General features: G+C 41.9%; 1 non-coding gene across 1 annotated transcript; it reads left to right on the top strand.

Moving 5' to 3' along the window:
- Nucleotides 1-213: 213 nt before the first annotated feature.
- On the top strand, nt 214-327 carry LOC144693581 (U5 spliceosomal RNA). The gene has a single exon (XR_013579565.1). It is a non-coding gene; the product is annotated as a U5 spliceosomal RNA (small nuclear RNA).
- The last annotated feature ends 4,728 nt before the right edge of the window (nt 328-5,055 follow it).

Below are 5,055 nucleotides of genomic sequence, written 5' to 3'. Positions count from 1 at the left end.
GGACCAACCCTTTTTATAGATCGAAGCCGCTTTCGATTGCGCGTCAATTCCCGTCAGTCAGACCCAACAATCAGGGACTGAGTGGAGTATCCAGACTTTTCTTTCCTGGATGGAAAAGCACCCTCCCCAGTTACTGATGGGCGTACAATAGGAGAGAAAGTACTTGCAGTGCCACACACTACCATGCCTTGTTATGCCCTGTTCGGTGGTGTCAGATCCAACTTTTCTTCAAATCGTATAAGTCTTTCGCCTTTTACTGAAGATTTCCGTGGAGAGAATGGGTTCAGAGTTTGAAGCAATTTTTGAATGCCTGACCTCAGTCAGGTTTCTTGTCCAAACTCTGAGGTTCAGAGTTTTGTTTTCAATTCATTTACGAGATGTGGCATTTTGATGAGCACTTGAAACGCCATAGCATACAGGGCTAAGGGCCAAGTGCTGGAAAATTGGATTAGAATAGATAGCTGCTTGGTGGCCAGCACAGATACGATGGGCCAAAAGACCTGTTTCTGTGCTAAATAACTTTATGACCCTATGGATGTGGCTCCATTGCTAATTGCTTGCAGGGTTGTCTCAGCGGGCATTTAGGAGGCAATAAATTGTTGTGGGTCTCCAGCCACATGCAAGTCAGGCTGATTAAACACAGATTTCCTCCCCTAGTGAACTAGTTGGGTTTTTGCAACAATCTGATGAGAAATCAACACTATGATTGATAGTTGCTATTTATTACAAAGTTATTTATTAACTGAATTAAAACTCCACAGCTGTGGTTTTGAGGACTTGAAATCTTGGCACGAGACAATTACAGTAAAGTCCCACCATTTATATCCCCGCCAGTTACAAATTTGTTTATCTGCATAAAACATTATGTGCACCATTTCGCCAATAGCAGGTCCAATGTTTGTTTATCCGCAGATTTCAGAGATAAAAACTAGAATGTTGGAGAAAATGTCATAAAATAAAAAATGCCTAAATGCATATTAAAAAGATATGATATGGGAGATGTCCATGATGTATTTCCTAGATTAGTAGGTGAGTACTGCGTGTGCATCGTCTGCCTTGTTTCTTACCGGAGTGTTTGCATGTGGGTGTTCATAATTGTTACAATTTCACTTGTGTCTACAGTATAGTATCCGGGTAAACGTTAAGTCACCATCATTGAAAAATGAGTGAATCTGAACCAAGCAGTAAATACCCTAGAAAACTGGTGACACTTGCCAAAAAAGTGACAATATTAGATAGACTGAAGACCGACACTTGTGCTGCCATGTTGGCCAGGGAATACAATGTTAATGAATCTACAATTAAGTACTTTAGGCAGTCTGAAGAAAAAATAAGGGCTGATGTTAATGTTTCTGGTAGTCGTACTGTCAGGATAACTGCCAGGTAAGTAGGAGAGATTTGCACTTAGAAGAAATTGAGAAGTTGTTAATGTGTGTTTAGAGCACCAGCAACAATAAACATCCCAGTTAATGGTCCAATTATCAGAAAAGAGGCACTTGAATTGTACCAGCACATAAACAGTAAAGAGGGTTGTGGTGGTGCTACTGCTGGCGATGAAGAAGGGGCCTCTCCTTCACATTCGTGAGGATTCTCAGCCAGCACAGGATGGTTCAATCGCTTTAAAAAGCATTTTGGTCTTCGTAATGTGAAGTTGGTGGGGGAGGCTACATCAGCTGACCATGCAGCTACAGCAGGGTTTCCCAAGGCACTACAGAATACATTGTGGAGCGAGGGTACCTGCCAGAGTAGATCTTAACACAGATGAAACTGGCCTGTTCTGGAAGAAAATCCCAAATAGGACTAACAAATCCAAAGAAGAAAGGACTGCTCCTGGTTTTAAAGCTGCAAAGGATAGGCTAAGGCTCTTACTATGTGCCAATGTGGCTGATTTTGAGTGTAAACCAATGCTGATTTATAGGTCAGAAAACCCTCGAGCTCTTAAAGAAAAAATACCAGTTTTTTGAGAGACACGGCAGTGCCTGGGTTACAGCAGCTGTGTTTGAAGGCTGGTTCGAAAATTACTTTCTGCATGAGGCCAGGACTTATTTGAGGAAAAAGACCTTGTCCTTCAAGTTCCTACTTATCCTTGTTAATGCTCCTGGACATCCATCCTCTCTTGCAGAAAACCTTCCAGACACTGACATTTTGTTACCCCCAAATATAACCTCATTCATCCAGCTGATGGAGCAAGGGGTCATTGCAACCTTCAAAGTTCACTGCACCCATAGAAGTTTAAGCCACAAACATTTAAACCACAGTCCTAATTGCAGAAGGGAATTCAACATCTTAACATCATTAGGGATAATGATCATGGAATGAGGTTAAAGAATCAACCATAAATGCCCGCTGGAAAAAAGTTTGGCCTGAGGCTGTGAATGATTTCACAGTGTTCCCTGTGATGCTGAAGTGGCAAAACAAAGTTGGGAGGAATTTGAAGATCTGACCACAGATGCTTCAGTATCAAGCGGAGCTCTCTGTGAAATAATTGCAACTGATGGAATCAAGTGAATTTAAAGAGGAAGAGGAAGAAGAAGGCTCAATGTACACCTAAGATGATGGCAGACCCCACAAGATCAGCTGAAGAATTGAAAAACAGGTGACAGGCTATGACACAAAGATGGAAAGAAGCATTGTCCTTTGTAAAGTGATTGACACTGCAATTGCTCCTTACCAAGAACTTTACAAAATTGAAAAACAAAAGGCAAAGCAGTCAACAATAACATTGCTTTTTTTAAATCTACTGCCACATCAACACCTACATCAGCTGCCTCACCCACTCACTCCACCTTCAAGTAAACCTCCACCAACTTCACCTCCAAGCCCATCACATTCTGCTGGAGAGCCTTATAATAAGGGTAAGTGTGACTAATATATATTTCTTATTTTGTTAAACAGCAGGACATCTTTATATTTATTAAAAACATTGTTTTTATTGTCTTTTATTCTCTATAGGTATCAAAATTTTGAATGGTTGGAACCTTTCTAATTGACTCCCATTATAAAATACATGCATTGTTTGCGAATTTGCCATTGTGAGGTTTTCCAAGAACATAACCGTTGCGAACAGCGGGACTGTACTGTAGTCCAGGCCTCTGCCATTGCTATTCCCTACATCCCCAAGCCCAACTTGATAGCAAGAGATCTGTGAGATTACACTCTTCACATTGATTGTGTTACTTACTTTAGTTTGTACCACTTTCCGGTTTGCTGCAAATATCAACATACTCATAACACCCTCCCTAGTTGCATGGTCTCTCCAAGTTACACTAAGATGCCCGAGTTACATTTTCAACTGCACAAGTTACATTTTCAACACAAGTTAAATTATGCCCCCAAGTTAAATTCTCACCCCCAAGATACTTTATCACAAGTTGTATCGTACTCTCTAAGTTACATTCTCACCCCCCGCCCCAAGATACATGCTCACCCCTAAGTTACATTCTCACGCCAATTTTTTTAATCAACTCATGAGTTACATTATCCCCTCAACTTAGACAGGCCTGAACTTCCGTGGAGTGGCAATCAGAGTCAGATTGCTGGTCTGCTCCTTGTTTCTCAACTCAAAATCCAGCTGACCCTTTCTTGTCTGACCTTCCGACTCAGGCTGGGTGAGAACTGTATAGGGCAATGTGCTCCTAAGTCCTTCAGGCCCGGGCTGCAGAGTTGGAGGTAGGGAAACCACGCCCCTTTTTTATAGCAGTAGCTGCCGTAAAGCAGCTAAGTTTAAAGGTCCAGCCACTTTTGGAAGCCATAGAGAAGGTAGGGTAAGATGTAAGTAGGATTGGGGGTGGGGGCTTTGTGTCAGGCTGGTGGCAGGGGATTGGGAGTTGGTTGTGGAGGAAGTGGGTGTCAGGTGGTCAGTGCGGGGAGTCAGTTGGTGGGGTGATTGTTCGGGAGGGGTCAGTCAGAAGCGTGTTGGCCAGGGGGGGATTTGTCAGTGGGGCAGGAGGTTTGTAAGCAGTAAGCAGTTTGTAAGTGGTCCCACCAATCTACTGTATAGGCATAGCAAGACTTCCCTGCTTTTATACTCCATCCTCCCTGCAATAAAGGTCAACATTGATCAGGGGGGAAGTGGATGTCAGGTGTTGCTTTCCTACCTCCTTGCTATACTTGCATGCTAACTTTGTGTGTTGCATGTATGAGGACCCCCAGATCTCTCTGTACCTCAGCATCCTGTAGTCTCTCTCCTTTCAAATAATATTTTGTTTTTCTGTTCTCCCTCCCAAGCAGATAATCTCTCATTTTCCCATATTTGTGCCCAATGACTTAAACTATTTATATAGCTTTGCAACTCTTTGTACCATCCTCACAACTTGCTTTCCAACCTATCATTGTATCATCAGCAAATCTGACTACAATACATTCAGTGCCTTCATCAAGATCATTATTATAGATTGTAAATACTTACAGTGATCACTGTGGCACTCCACTAGTTACAATTTGCTGACCTGAAGATGACCCATTTATCCTGACTTGACTCTCTGTCTCCTGTTCATTAGCCAATCCTCCATCCATGTGAACATATTACCCCAACACCATGAGCTCTTACCTCGTGCAGAAAACTTTTATGTGGCACCTTATCAAATGCCTTTTGGAAATCCAAATACACGACATTTACTGGTACGCCCTTATCCACTCTGCTTGTTACATGCTGAAAGAACTCTAATAAATTTGTTAAATATGATTTCCCTTTCATAAAACCATGTTGCTTGATTGTATTATGATTTTCTAAATGCCTTGCCACTACTTCCTTAATAAGAATTCTAGCATTTTCACAGTGATAGATGTTAGGCTAACCGGCCTATAGTTTCCTGCCTTTTGTCTCCCTCCTTTCTTGAATAGGGGCACTACATTTGTGGTTTTCCAGTCCACTGGGACCTTTCCAGAATCCAGAAAATTTTGGTATATTATAATGAATGCATCCATTTTCTCTGCAGCCACTTCTTTTAAGACCCTTAGATTCAAGCATTCAGGTCCTGGGGACTTGTTAGTCTTGGTCCCAAAAATTGCCTGGCACTTTTTCTGTAGTGAAAATGATAGCTTGAAGTTCTTCAC

This window comes from Cetorhinus maximus, chromosome 18 (assembly GCF_964194155.1).
Source record: "Cetorhinus maximus chromosome 18, sCetMax3.hap1.1, whole genome shotgun sequence".
NCBI lineage: Eukaryota > Metazoa > Chordata > Chondrichthyes > Lamniformes > Cetorhinidae > Cetorhinus > Cetorhinus maximus.
The sequence above is the reverse complement of the archived record's forward strand: the minus strand, read 5'-3'. Positions and strand labels throughout refer to the sequence as shown.